Source organism: Euprymna scolopes, chromosome 23, assembly GCF_053919585.1.
Source record: "Euprymna scolopes isolate OS-2025 chromosome 23, ASM5391958v1, whole genome shotgun sequence".
Classification (NCBI taxonomy): domain Eukaryota; kingdom Metazoa; phylum Mollusca; class Cephalopoda; order Sepiida; family Sepiolidae; genus Euprymna; species Euprymna scolopes.
Genome location: NC_136504.1, coordinates 71,264,197 through 71,280,140, shown reverse-complemented (window position 1 = coordinate 71,280,140; position 15,944 = coordinate 71,264,197). Strand labels below are relative to the sequence as shown.

Sequence of the window (15,944 nt, the reverse complement as noted above, 5' to 3'; positions counted from 1 at the left end):
TCATTCATCTACTCTTTCTCTTTTCATCATCAACATAGCTATGCGCATTGAAATTTGAATATATAAAAAAAACGCCAACAAAAACGACCATTGACCTTTTTACATTTATGGTGAAATTAATTTAAATGGAATCAACACACTCACAATCTACTTTTGATTGCATAAATTTTGTTCTAGATTAATTAGAGTCGTTGTTTCATTGGGAGCGACATCACTAACATCACGCTGGCCAAATGAATACAGCTTGTTTTGGCCAAGTCAAGCTACCCCTCCCTCCTGAAGGGCTGGGCACCAAAGTTCAAGCAAAGACCATATGTGGGGGCAACCATATAAGACCATTCCTCTTGTAGCAATCAGTTATTGGTCAATGTAGGTTGGTTGGTTGTTTTTGTTTTATGGCATATCAATCCTTTTCAGGTTATTTAATGCCAAATCCAAAGATTTTGAAGAAAAATTTTTAAATAGAATATATTTGTTGTTTTCAAGTTGGTTTCTATTTAACCCATAGTTGGGACCCTAACAGGTACTATCACTCCGGGTCAGAGTGGACCTGGGAGCAATGGCAATTAAAGGGTGGCTCCATACTCCCCAAAGACCGCAAGTTGGGGCCTCACCACTGGATATAGTTTAAGGTCATATCCAGGACCGGTCAATGTAGAGGAAACCCTTCATACCAATTGTCAGCTCCCCTACTCCCCAGTGCTCTGGTCCCCATTTCCCCAATCCCTCCACATTAAAAAACGGCCTAGGGCCTAATTTGCTCAGTGGAGAAGCAAATAAATCCAGCTTACTCGCCACCCCCCTGCCAGGCTGGGCACCAAAGTTCAAGCAAAGACCATATGTTGTGGCTGTTAAAGTAGATTAGTAAAAGAAGAAAACACAAATGCTATGTTTTTGGCAGGACGCTTTATTCTTCTCACACACGCTGTACAGGATCCAGGTCCCTTCTGCCCACTTCCGCTCCTCCTGATTGGCTCCCTCTAGGAAAGCCCCAGTTCATAGAAGAGTTCCACAAACCCTGAGGACAGCAAAGAGTTAAAGTCTCTGTGTTCATTCATACACTGACATTAATTATATTTTCTCTCCCCTTCCTTTTTTTTTTTTTTTTAAATTTTTATTTTATTAAAATATTTTATTTTATTTTTTATTTTTTATTTATTTATTTTTTTTTACCTTCATCAGGTTAGACTACTCTTGAGCCTGGAGGATTATTATGCCTCTTATTAAAAAACAAAAACAAAAAAAAAATTATATAAACTCTTCTGGCATTTTTCCTTTCTGAAGAACGTTTAAAAGTTAAAATCCACATTCTCTCCTCTTAGTGAGTGAATTTGCAAGCTGGATCTTTCCTGGGCACCATTTGATAGACACCCAGTTATTGTATTGCATTTCACAGAGTGCAGCAATGTCAACTCGTAAACGCATATCATCAACTAGTTTAGTTGACTGTAATGCTTTGATAATACTCTTATTATCTACAAAAGCAGTGATTGGTAGGCTGGTTTGTTTTAAGGTTAAGAGATCAGTTATCATCTCTCTGTAATATATTGCTGCTTCTAAACCTTCAAGCAAAGCCAAACCTTCTGCTGCTATTGTTGATCTAACAGCTCTCCTTATCTTTTTAGCCTGCCAGGCTATTGGGCAGCAATTTCCAAACCTGTCCTTTAACCATACCAGGTAAGCCCCAACACTGCCTTTTCCATCATTAAGGTTTCTCAGAGCAGCGTCTGTAAAAACAAAAATCTCCCAATCGTTAGCCTCATGTCCTTTTAGTTGTGGGTATAGTTGAGTAGATTTGATTTCTTTCAAACGTCCAATCGTTTTCATAGCTCGCATCAAGTCATCGACTGTTGCTTGATTGAGCTTGGTACCCATGTCAACCATTTCAAATGCTAGATCAGGTCTTGAACCTTGCACAGCCCAGTTTAGCTGTCCAACTATTCTTCGGTATAGTGTTTGTTCTTTTGGGTTGAGCTGATCAAACTTTTGAGAGGTTCTTGCCAGCTCCAGTCGCGGATGGTCCAAATTTGACATATAACCTGTGTGATCCAATGTCACACCCTCAAACCCTTGTGTTATATGGAAACCAATGTATTTAAAATCACCATTTTCAATTTTTCCAGGCAGGAATCTTGTGCGTAATTGGTGATTACTGTCTCAAAATATTTATTCCCGGCATGAAGAAAATCATCTACATGACAACATATAATGCCTGACAAGCACCCATTCTCTGTTCTCATAAACATGGCAGGGTCAAGCTTTGACTGCTTACATCCCAAAGAAAGGAGTTCATTTTGAACACTCAAGAAAAATTGTCTTGCACCGTCTTTGAGGCCATATAAGTCATGCCGCCATTTCCAAATTAAACCTTTGGGGATATTGCTCTCCACTGGTGGATGAATGTCACGGTCAAGTTTTTCTCCTTGCATTTAATATCTGTTGTCTTGACTCTCCATCTTCTGCTCGAGGCAATAGTGAGAAAAGTTCTCGTTCCTTTTCTGACTGTTGGGCGATCTTTGGCAACGAAACAATATTCCTCAAATCCTCGAGCTACCAAGCGTGCCTTGACAACCCCATCTTTAGAGGTGATCACCCACCTAGTGGATATGGTATTTTGGCCTTTGTCTTCCACTTCATCATAAGTGCAGAAATCTAAAAGTTTTTGTAACGCTTCTTGCTTGGCAGAATCACACTCCAGTGGTTGTGCTTTATATGTGTCCTCTGTAACATGGACCAGTTCATTTTCATACGGCTCTTCTGGAACTTTCCACTCAATCGTCTGCAAATCTAAGCTCCTCTGTTCACCACTTCTATTATCTTGAATATTGTACCAATTCTTGTTCTTTCCGGTATTCTTTCCAGCCTTCCCTAAAATGGTAGCTGCAACCCAGTTTTCTGAGTCTGTTAAACTATAGTGGATTTGATCCTTTTTTTTTTATTTGTTTTTCTGGGTTCAACATCCTTGGGCTGGTTATGGGGAGTTACTGTGGGCAGGTTGGCGGATGCCACAGTGGGAAGAGTGTCTGTTATCACAGTAGCAGAAACCATTGTAGGAGTTTCCTTTCTTCCCCTGATACCTGGTCTTCTTCAGTCAAAGCTTTTTCATTACTTTCTTCGGGTGTTTCACTAAAACCTGATTTTATTTTACAAAGTCTATTTGGTGAGACTCTCACAAATACACCACCATGTCTAATGAATATGACTTTGCCATACTGGAAAACTACCTTCCCTGGTCTAAGCCAATGTTCTTTTCCATCCCGCTTGTAAAATACCAAGTCTCCATTGCGGAAAACCTGCTCCGATGCTCTGATTTTGGATCTTAAAGCATGTCTAATTCTTTCATCTGCTTCAGATTGCGTGTTTCAAGTAAAGCTTTCAAATGTTGGAAGAATATCTCACTACTTTTTGCTCCATCCAAAGCTAGTAACTCAGCTTGCATCATGTTGGGCAAGTTTGGATTTTTACCGAATACTAATTGATGACTGCTGAATCCATTGTACATTTGTAAGGAGTTTCTTGCCATGTTGGCCCAGGTTAGGAGTGTTCCAGGTTGTATTCCACTATTCTCAGCTTCCAACTGTAGCAGCATCATGTCAGTTATTGCATGTACATGTTCACAGAGTCCATTCTGAAAAGGACTCATTCCAGCTGTGGTGCATATCCTGATGTTAAGTATTGAGGAAACCACGCATCTCCTCTGAACTGAATTCCCCACCATTGTCAGTCATCAACGATTCCATAACACCAAACACTCCAACCCAATTCTTCATCAGGGCATCAATGACACAACTTGTCTTTTTTCGGTCAAATAATACTGATATTGTGTATCTGGACCACATGTCGATCATATGAAGGATCCAACAGCCTTTGTACTGCTTGAGATCCATTGCAACCTTTTCATTGAATGATTTAGCCATGGGCATCGATACCACTGGTCTGGGGGTGTTTTTGCATACACCTGACATAGCTGACACTTGGAAGTTATTTCCTCCAACATATCCTCATATTCTTCCTTCCATGCCATAGCATCTTTTAACAGTGCCACTAGTCGTTTCTTTGGAGGATGATCAAACTGATGATGAAGCTTCAGTAAAGTTGATTTTCTTTCTGAAATATTCTTCAAGCTTAATTGAATTCACTTCTTGGGTCTGGACGGTTTCTGTTTTATCATTAAGGATACAATAGTGCCCTGATGATGTTAGGTTCAGTGCAACTTCTTTTCCCAGGATTACTGTAGTGTCGTTTTCCAGATCCATCTTGACTTTTGCCTTTTTCATTGAAGATCTCGACAGTAAAAGAGGAATATCTGATTCAACAACATCCATTCTTATAGTGACATTGTTTCCAACCATGTAAACTGGTATCATGTATTCATCACAAGACTTCAATTTTGATCCTCTCCCAAATTTAAAAACTTTGTGATTTTGTTTTTATCAGCTTCATTTAAAGAATCCATGTAGATTTTTAGCCATGTTTGGCCACACACTGTACTGGAACAAGCACTATCTAAGACAGCACAGTTTCTTGCCTCAGCTCCCAGCTGTGATATTTCCTGCTTGTGGTATCCAGTGAATAAAACGGCAGTTTCTTCTGCAATATTCACCTTGGCCATATTTTCCCAACTGTCAGGACATGTAGCTATCATGTGTCTATAAGAGCCACATGATCTGCAAGTTAAGTACTTCCCGTCAGGTCCTATAGGGTTGCAGCCATCGGGACATTTTCCTGCCAAGTGTCTGTAAGACCCACATGATTTGCTGTTTAAAATATTCCCGTCGACTCCTGTAGGGTTTCTGGGTTTGGTTCCTCTTTGAGAAGACGCAAAACCAGATCCTTGGTTTCCTCTTTTAGGATGATACCCTCTTCTAACATAGCCAACAAAGCTTCTTCATTTTCAGCAAGGAAAGCTGGTTCAAATCTGACACTGTTGACGCTCTTTACTTCATCGCCCTTGAATATTTTTAGGGAATGTTTTGCTTGCTCATACCATGTGTCTCTATTTTCATAATCCATACCAGTAAGGACTAACATTTTTTACTCGTCAGAAATTTTAGAATTCCGTAAAAGTTTGAAAGCCAGAATTTCTGGTGGAAGTTTCATATTCTTTTTTTTCTATTTTTCTATATTTATCATCAAACATGGCAATATATTCATTCACAGACTGATTCTTGTTTCAAGAGAAATCATCAAAATCTTCAAATTTCTGTAAACAATCACTTAAATCGTCCTTTCCTAAATGTTTATCAAAAAAAGCTATCAAAATATCCAGCTCATTCTCCTGCTTTAACTCAGCAATAGATAATTGAGAAAAAACTTTTTCCTGTATCATACACTCATCGGACTCTGGTAAAGAAAGGGCCACAGGAATACCGGCCTTCGATTTAGGTAGTTCTGACACCTCAGACAAAGCCAAAATCTCTGTTTTATATAGTTCATAGGATTTTGACTTGTGAAAAATCGGTGGACTAATTCTCGTTGTAATTTTTTTTTTAAATTTTACTTTGTTTTCCTGAACACAAAAAGCAAACTGTCTTTGTTTTTTTATTGTTGTTTTCTTTTTCTCAAGAAAATTTCAAACAGAACACGTGTTCACAGTTAAAGATGGCAAAAAGAGAAAAACAAAATTTACGAACGCGTGCAGGGAAAATATCAAAGTTCCTTTTTTTTTTTTATTTAGAAAAATATGAAATCTGATAATAAAAACATAAAAATGTTTTGTTTCTTCTTTTACTCACGGTTATGTCCTTCCCACTTTTTCTTTACCGACGTTCACTGCATCTTTTCTTTTCTTTTCTTTTTTCTTTTTTCTTTTTTTCTTTGTCCACGCTCTCTGTATCTTTTTTTTTTTTGTACACTCCAAAAGTGAATACTTTCTTTTCTTTTCTTTTTTCTTTGTCCACGCTCTCTGTATCTTTTTTTTTTTACACTCCAAAAGTGAATAATTTTAGTTTATATTCATTTGAATACTGTTTTCTTCACTGAACTACACTTTCTTTTTTTTTCTTTTCTTTTCTTTTTTCTTTGTCCATGCTCTCTGTATCTTTTTTTTTTGTACACTTTACCATTTGTTAAAGTAGATTAGTAATAGAAGAAAACACAAATGCTATGTTTTTGGCAGGACACTTTATTCTTATCACACACGCTGTACAGGATCCAGGTCCCTTTTGCCCACTTCCGCTCCTGATTGGCTCCCTCTAGGAAAGCCCCAATTCATAGAAGAGTTCCACAAACCCTGAGGACAGCAAAGAGTTAAAGTCCCTGCATTCATTCATACACTGACAGTGGCAACCCCACATATAGGACCATTGCTCTTGTGGCAATCAGTTATTGGTCAATGTAGGGGAAACCCTTCATACCAATTGTCACTATCCAGCTCCCGTACTCCCCAGGAAGCTGGTCCCCATTTCCTCACACTCTCCACATTAAAAACGGCCTTGTGCATAATTTGCTCAGAGGGGAAGCAAATAAATCCAGCTAACTCCCTCCGCCCTGGGGGGGGGGTATTGGAACCAAAGTTCAAAGACCATTGCTCTTGTATCAATCAGTTATTGGTCAATGTAGGGGAAATCCTTCATACCAATTGTCACTATCGAGCTCCCCTACTCCTCGGGGAGCTGGTCCCCATTTCCCAAATCTCTCCATATTATAGACGGTCTTGTGCCTTATTTGCTCAGTGGGGAAGCAAATAAATCCACCTAACTTGGCTGGGGAGTAAGAGGAGGCTCCCAAAGCGACGACTGACACTACCAGTCATGTCTACCAGTGCCGAAGGATTCCAGCAGTGCCGAAGGATTCCAGCAGCAGCAACAGCAGCGACAATAGCCGTCTCAGCAGCAGTTCAAACAGCACTTATCAGGGCTGAACAACCAGTTCTTATCAGGGCTAATAAGTTTTTTCACAAATGCGATTCACTACTGCTTTCCTCCTGAGACCTACCAGCAGCGAACTTCACTTCCAGCTCACTCCAGCAGCTTCCTGCTCATTTCCGCAGCCTTCCAGCCCTTGGTGCCTCCAGCTTGCTCCAGTGCCTCCAACTTCCTTCTGCAGCCTTCCTGTCACCTCGCTCCTCCGGCCTGCAACCTCACCTGCACCTTGCTCCTCCGGCCTGCAACCTTGCTTGCACCTCGCTTCTATGGCCTGCAACCTCGCTTGCACCTCACTCCTATGGTCTGCAACCTCGCTCGCATCTTGTCCCTCCAGTCTGCAACCTCACTCGCTCCTGGCTTCTTACCTATCATCCGTTCCTTAACACTGATCCTCCGTTCTCGGTGTCGTCTGTTCCTTGGCACTGGTCCTCCATTCTTCGTGTTGTCTGTTCCTTGGCACTGACCCCTAAGCGCTCAATGTAGTCCTTTCCTTAACACTGACCCCGCGTTCACAGTGTCCACCGTCTGTTCCGGTTCGCCCTGACGTCCAGCCGATCATTCCAGACCTGAACAATGCTGCATATAGAATGCCTGTTCCAGACCTCGGCCTCTAGTGACATTTTTTTTATTTATTTATTTTTTTTATTACATTTTCACCCCATACAAGGCACATTGCCACTTTGGTGTAGGGGCTACTAACAGGGGCAACAACTACTGGGGTACTATGTAGGGATTTGGGCAGCAAGATGTTGGTTCACGTTACACTTGAACTTCTGCACGTCAGTACAGTTGGGGAAGCAGGGACCTGGAATGGAATTCCAAAGTCTAGCGGTTCTGGGGAAGAAGTATCTTTTACATCTAGGGACTTCTACAGTCTGTCGGGTCTGTCGAGGGTGTTCACTTCGTGGGGGCACAAGTGCTTGCAGTTCGTCAGAGCATTCACCATTAAAATACTTGTAGAACAGGCAGAGGGATGCAACGTTTCGTCGATGGGACAGAGGCTGAAGCTTAGATGCCAGTTCAGGGCCTATCAGATTAGCGACTCTCTTTTGAACCTTGTCAAGGAGCGAGAGACTAGTAGCCGATGCACCAGCCCAAATATGACAGCAGTACTCCATACATGGGCGAATGGTTGCCTTATAGAGGTACAGGATACTTTCGGGTGTTAGTAGTTTTCTAGCACGGTAGAGAGAGCCCACCTTCCTTGCAGCGGCCCTGGCAATGCCCTCGATGTAATTGTTCCAACTCATGTTTCCTGTGAACGTTAGGCCAAGGAGCTTGAAAGATGTACTCTCAGATAAAGAGTCGTTGGCCATTGCTATAGGTGGTAGAAAAGGTTTCTTGTAATTATTGAATGAAACTAGTTTAGTCTTGGCGGCATTGAACGTGACCATCCATTTTTATCCCCATTCCACTACAGATTGGAGGTCATCCTCTAGTGTTTCTGCCATTTCTTTAGATATGTGTTCATTTGTTTACCCATCTCAGAGAAAATTTTGTCGGGGAGGTCATTTATCAGGAACAGTAGAGGTCCAAGGATAGACCCCTGGGACACTCCTGCATTTATATCATATTGTTTAGATGTACGACCGTCAAGGACAACCTGGATTTTTCTCTTTTTTTTTTTTTTTTTTTTTTCACATAGGCGTCACCACATTATCAAGGCCTAGAGGCCACTCAAGGATAAGAGTTAAAGAGTGTACAGTAGAAATTGGACAATATAGTAATCATTAGTAATGAAAATTTGGTAAAGTTGATAACTTATATGGAACTGCTCATCAAGAACTTATTTACTTTAGACTTGAACACAACCATATTGTAGTCAGCCGGAAAGCAGGAAAACGGAAGACAATTCCACAGGCGTGCAGTTCTAAGAAAGAAGCTTTGTTCATGGAATCTACATTTAGGTTTAGGCACAGATAAAGAGTGGGGGAAATTATTGATAGTGTTTACAGCTAGACGAGTGTTTTTTGTGAAAGTTTGGCGAGGGGGGACCATAGATTGAAGCTCAGTTGAACACTTTCCATGAAAATAACGATACATCAGAGACAAACTCGCAACATCTCTTCTGTGAGATAGAGGTTGCAAGGAGGAGAAAAGGACATCTCCTATGAGGCTACGAAGTCTATTTTGAACTCTATCAAGGCAGGACAAGTCCTTTCTAGCAGCTTCTGCCCAGATGTGGCAACAGTATTCCATCCTTGGACGTACCTGGCTCTTATATAGATAGAGAATAGCATCAGCAGTGAGATATCTACCGGATCGATAGAAAGATCCCACCATTTTTCCAGCGGCCTTGGCAACAGATTTGATGTACGTGTTCCATTTAAGATCATGAGTAATGGTCAAGCCCAGAAGCTTGTCAAAACTTGAGGCCTCCTGAAGACGAGAGCCATTCATTTCAATTGATGACAAATGTGGATTAGAATGTTGATGATGTAAAGAGAGAAGCTTGGTTTTAGATGCATTAAAAGTAACCAGCCACTCCTTTCCCCATTGTACTACGTGCTCAAGATCAGAGGAGAGAGAATTGGAGAGAACTTGGTCGTTTACTGTCTTAGATGTGCTACCATAAATGGTAGAGTCGTCAGCATAAATGTCTACAAATGATGTAAGGATATGATTTGGAAGATCATTAATGTAGATCAGGAAAAGAGTTGGGCCCAGGATGGATCCCTGAGGGACACCGGCATTAATACTGTGAGCTTCTGATTTTTGCCCCTCAACTACTACTCTTATGAACCTATCAGAAAGAAATGATTTAATAATTGAGAAGACTTATCTAAGAAGGATTTAATTATGTTAAGTATTCTACCAGTGATACCGTATGATCTAATCTTCCTGAGGAGACCCTCATGCCATACCCTGTCAAAAGCCTTAGATATATCTAGAGCTACCGCTTTGCCCTCCCCTGCTTTGTCCAGTGAATGGTATATACGTTCGGAGATTACAGTTAGGATGTCTGCTGTGGAACGGGCTTGTCTAAATCCATATTGTTTTTCAGTCAGAAGCTTAGCATCTGTAAGGTGACAGACTAGAGCATTGTTAATTAAGGTCTCAAATATTTTGGCAAAAAGTGGGAGGAGGCTAATGGGGCGATAATTTAATGGGTCAGTTCTTTCACCAGAATTCTTGAATACTGGTACCACAGAAGCAGTTTTCCAACAGCCCGGAAAGCAAGATTCATTAAGGCATTTGTTGTAGAGTTTGGAGAGAACTGGAGCTACTTCAGCTGAGCACTTTTCTAATAGCACAGCTGGGATGAGATCGGGTCCACATGCTTTTGAAGTGTCAAGATTTTTTATGATAGCATGTACTTGAGCAGAGGTGATTTGTAGATCGTCTAGCGTGGCGTCTGTCCGCATAGGAAATTCAGGTAGGGAGTGTTTGGAAGGGTCCAGTGTGGAGTTTGAGGCAAATCGACTGGCAAGCATGTTAGCCTTTTCGGTTGCTGAGCAAACAACCTCGTGATTGTTGGTTAGTGGGGGAATTGTTGATTGCCCATTATTTACTACACTGTTGTAGATTTTCCAGAAGTCACGAGTTCCTAGTTTTTGTGCTTCGATGCGTTTTTTAGTGGTTTCCATAAATTCTCTCTTAGCTGTCGCTATTTCTTTCTTAATGTTACTTCTAGCTTCTATGTACTTCTGTCTGTTTGAACTGGACTTATGTCGGTTAAATCTGCGGTATGCATGCTGCCTTTGAGCAATGGCAGTTGCGCAGGTCGAAGTAAACCATTGGGGAGAGTGGGACTTGCTATAAAATTTCCGCATGGGAACATGTGCTTCAATTGCAGTTTTGAACCATTCAGTGGTCTCATTCGCACACTGTTCAGCAGGAAGAGAAAAAATATTTCCCCATGAGGCATCTCTGATAAGATCTCTAATGGCTTCCCAGTCAGCCTTTTTATAATATCTCGTTGTTTTGAGCACTGGCTCTTCAGTTTTAGCTCTAGAGTTTAGGGCGATTTCAACCATTATCACTGCATGATCAGCGTTCCCAAGTGGGTTGTTGGCATTCGTTATACAATCATCGGGAACTTTGGTCAAAAACAGATCTAAAAGTGATGCGTGTTGTTCTTCTTGGTCAGGGAAACATGTTGGAAAAGTAACAATTTGTGATAGAGAGTGAGATATAGAGAAGCTATGAGTTATACTGCCTGCTGCATCTGTGTAAGTAGAGAATCCAAGCCAGTTTTTGTGATGGACATTAAAGTCACCAAACATATCTGGTGAAATCTGTTTTAACTTTTCTCTGCCTCATGACTTGTCCCAAATTGTCACCTTTCATACACGTTTTCCTGATAATGGCCTTCATCATCTTTACTTGATCTTTTTCTCACTTCTGTTTTCTCTTTTTTCTTCTTCTCCATTGGGCTCTTCTGATCATGCTGTTGGTGATGTTGAGATTGATTTTTCTGTTAAATCTTTAATTGATTGTCCCTTCCATAGGAAGACGTTTAACTACAGGAGAGCTGATTGGGATTGGCTTCACAGCTTCTTATGTAACATCGCATGGGATCCTGTTTTTGGTATCTAAGGAGGTTACTGACAGGCTTCTTGTTGGAATTGACACTTTCATTTCTCATCATCAGATTCAAACCAAACCTCATTCTCCTTCCTAGTTTTCATCTGTTTTGCTTCTTTAAATTGTAATCATTACTATAATCAGTATCATCGGAATGGCTCTGAAGGTTCAAGACTACAGGAGAGATAGCAATGTCAATCACAGATTATGTGACCGAATTAAGAAGCATGTGTGAAAATTGCCGTTTTGCAATGTTTTTAGATGAAATGCTATGAGACAAACTCGTAGTTGGAGTAAACAGTGACAGCATTTAAAAGAGACTGCTTGCAGAGAGAGACACAATCAACAGATGCACCTTCTTATTCACCTTTAACGAGGCACTAAATATAGCAATCAACATGGAGTCTGCTTCCAAATATTTACAAGATATTCAAACAAAAAAATGTAAGCAAACAAAATTTCTGCACCACCTACAAGGCGAATCAAAAAAATAAAACAGGAGCCTAGTTTGGAGGAAGAAAAGTGTACCCCTTGTGGGGGAACACATGAATTAAGTGCCCTTTTAGATATGCCACATGTCACTACTGAAAGAGACGAGGACACATAGTAGATTAATGTTTTAAAGTAAACATGAAAAAGGAACCGATATTCTTAAAAAGAAAAGCAATTCAGTGAGGCAAATAGAAGCAGGAGGTGCAGACTTTGATAATTCCAAGGAAGTTTACATCGTAAATAGAATAAGAATGCTACTGGAAAAAGTGGCCTCCTATTATGTAGATATAATATCTGTGACAAGAGGGTGTCTACGGAGAGAGATACAGGAGTATCAGTAATGATAATAGGACTGAAAATGTGTGGGGGGGGGAGCCATAAAACATCACTGGAGCCCACAAAAGTATGTCTTCAGTCTTATATGGGAAATTGCATCAACATAATTGGACAAACAAAAGTTCCAGTGCAGTTGGACAGTCGTTGGTGAGAACTACCATTAATTGTGGTGGAGGGGGATTCATCCACACTCCTGGGTAGAAACTGGCTGCAACACATGAAGTTGCTGTGGAAGGAGATTTTTAAGGTGCAGACAAGGAAAGAGGCAAACCAAGATAAACTGAAAGAAATATTAGCAAAGTTTGAGGTTGTATTTGATAGGAAGTTAGGTCAAGTGAAAGGAACTCATGCCACTTTGTATGCAGACCCAGAGGCAAAACACGGGTGTTTCAAACCGAGGTCAGTACCCTTTATGTTAAAAAAGAAAATAGAAGATGAATTAGGGAGATTGCAAAAAAAAAGAAAAATGGAATTTTCTGAATGGGCTACACCAATAGCACCTATTTTAAAATCTGATCAGTCTGTGCATATTTGTGGTGACTATAAAGTGACAATCAACTCAGTTGCTAAATTGGATAATTATCTGATATCGAAAATGGAAGATCCGTATGCAACATTAGGAGGAAGTGAATCCTATACCAAGTTAGATTTAAGTCAAGCCTAACAGCAATTATTGTTGGATGAAAAATCAAAGAAATTAATGACCATCAATACTCATTACGGCCTTTTCATGTACAACAGATTGTGCTATGGGTTGAAATCAGCCCCGAGAATATTTCAAAGAACTATGGAAAACATTTTGCAGAGAATCGAAAATGTCATTATTAGAATTGATGACATTCTACTGACAGGCAAAACCAGGAAGAAACATTTAGAGACTATGGAGGAAGTTGGAAAAATTTGGAATTTGACTAAACTGAGAAATATGCAAATTGTTAGTTCCTGGGGTCACATAGTAAACAGAAAAGGCATAAAACCTGCAGAAGAGAAAATAAAATCGATCAACAAAGTACCACACTCAACATCAGTAAAGGAGCTACAAGCTTTTTTGGGTGTGATAAATTACTATGCCTATTACATTCCAAACATTTCAAACATTCTGGCTTTTTTGCATCAGTTTTTGAAGAAGGAAGTAAAATAGAAGTGGATGTCAAAACATGGGAAGAAGCAAAATACAATTAAAAGTGTTGGCGCACTTTGAGCCAAATACTCCTCCTCAAATGGATTGGCTCAAAGATATATGTGAATTTTCAAGGTAGGCATGAGGAAAATGAGTCATGAGAAAGGCTCCATAAGTTAAAAACTAAGCCATTTTTTGTTGCCTTATAACTCCACACAACAAACAGTCACAGGTGTATTACCAGTGCAATTATTAATGAATTAGAAAATAAAGATGGTTTTGGATTGGATCAATTTGCAGGAAACTACAGTGATGGAGCACATGAGAAAATACCAACAAGAAATCAAAAAAAAATATCATGGCAACTCTTTGATTATACAGGAATTTAGAGAAGGTGAATTAGTCTTTGCAAAAAATTTCTATATGGGACAAAGATAAAAAAAGAGGTGTTCAAGAGATGGACAGGTACTGTGCCATATGAAATTGAAATAGAGTTGGGGACAATGGTAAGGCGATATGTGGATCATGTAAAAAAAAAAACGGACTGAAACGACTCAGATAGAGTTTCAGAAAGTGAAAGAACAAGCCCACATAAAAGAAATCAAAATCTAGACACAGATTGGGTGGTCCCATGGATCACAGATGAGAGTATGCCAGGAAGTTTAATTTCTAACAAAGAAATAACAAAAGTAAGAAACAATTAGATGTAGTGGGAGAACTAATATCAAACCAAAGTACTTAAAAGGCTGTCAAATAAACAAGCACAAAATTCTGAACTATGAGTGAAAGGATGTAAAGTATGTGAAAGATGCAGGAACAAAGTGACATCCCTTGAACTGTGGGGAAACAAAATAACATCCAGGTCTTTCCATACATAAATGAAAGACTTTAGTAGTAAACTGCATGTGGAATGGTAATTAATCAGTTTTATATATCACCTTGTGCTTTGTTTGTTCATTACAGAAAATGGAGTAAAAGGGAACAAAAATTTTATCAAGGAAACAAAACAAATCCAACAGACCAAAAATAATAGGACAATGCATTGTTTTAAATGTGGTTCTATTAGGCATTTTGTCAGAGACTGTACTAGTTTTAGTCATAGAAATATTAACATTGTTGTGGATTCAAACCAGGTGCACTTCTCATTAATTAATTCTGATCCTGTTATCAAACATTGATAAATAATTCTTATATAAAAATGTCCAATCTTGTAAAAGAGACAGTGTTAGATTCTACCTATTCTAAAACTGTTACTGAAGAACTTTGGTTTAATGTATTTCTTGGTACATTAAATGACCAAGATAATCAGTTAGTAAGAACTTTTAAATCTAACAGGACATTTTGTTTTGGTGAAAAAGGCAATTAAAGCAGTTAAATTTCCAGTAACTATAGGAGGCGTAAAAGAGGTCAGAGCACATATAGAAACTGGCATCATTAAAAATGATTTACCCTTATTACTAAGTCATGAAAACTGCTGGCATGATACTAGATTTTAAAAGTGACTGCTGTAAAATTGCAAAAGACATTATAGTGTTCCATTGGTAAATATGCTTTTGCAGGCTGAAAAGTCACCAAATGTTGTGTTACATTGTGTAGAAAAATGCCCCAGGATTGAGAAAAGAGCAAAGGCTGAGAAATTACATAAACAGTTTGCTCATGCATTAAAAGAGAAATTGGTATCATTGGTGAGAGGCAGTGTGGCATATCATGATAAGGAGTTTCTGGCTCTTATTATGGATGTCTTGGATTCGTGTACAGTTTGTCTAAGGCTTAGAAACCCTTTCTTCATCTAGTGGTCGGATTGGTTCTTGGAAACCGATTTACAGACACAAAGAATCCAGATATAATCAATGCTAAATTGTACACCTAATTGACACATCCACTAGGTACTCTGCTGCCAGACTGATTAAAGTAAAGAAATTAATTGCAACATATTTTTAATGTAGATAAAGTATAAAGAATCTTTGTCCTTATGCATTTGAACTGATCCTCATAACAGTATCACCACTTAATCATGCTCATGTGTAACACTATTAATGGAGTATTTTCATTTTCTTTTTCTTTTCAATGCCAATGTTCCTCAAAACTCTATTCTGGATCCAGCACTGTTTCTTCTGTATATAAAAGACCTTCCAGAGAAAATTATTCAGAAAATTAACATTTATATTGATGACACCACCCTCTATTCTGATATTGCTTCTCGTTTGTTTTTCTCAGATCAGTTGAAATATGCAGTTGATCTTGAAAAATATAATATAAAAATATAATCTTGTTGTTGTCGACCAAGTGTTGTCTGTTTTTGTGTTGTGTTCTAAATATTTTATAGCAGAAATAAGTATAGAATTTTGTTTTTCATTAAAAGTATTTAAACTTTTCAAATTACAACCAGTTGACTTTAAAAAAGAAAACTTACTTTAACTTTTCTCTTTTCTCCCCAAATTGTCTGGTTAATAAAGAAAAATGTCACCACTTTAATGCTATTATTAACTGCAATAAGTATTTTAAATAATAATAAAAAAAAAACAAAGCAAAATAAATTATATTCATTCCGATAAATTTCAAAAAAGAAAAATGGAAAAATATCCTTGATATGTCAGACAAAT

General features: G+C 38.9%; 1 protein-coding gene across 4 annotated transcripts in view; it reads left to right on the top strand.

Annotated features, from left to right (window-relative positions):
* Window positions 1-15,944, top strand: part of LOC145245989 (uncharacterized) — a 325,168-nt gene that overhangs the window by 152,009 nt on the left and 157,215 nt on the right. The window lies entirely within an intron of this gene.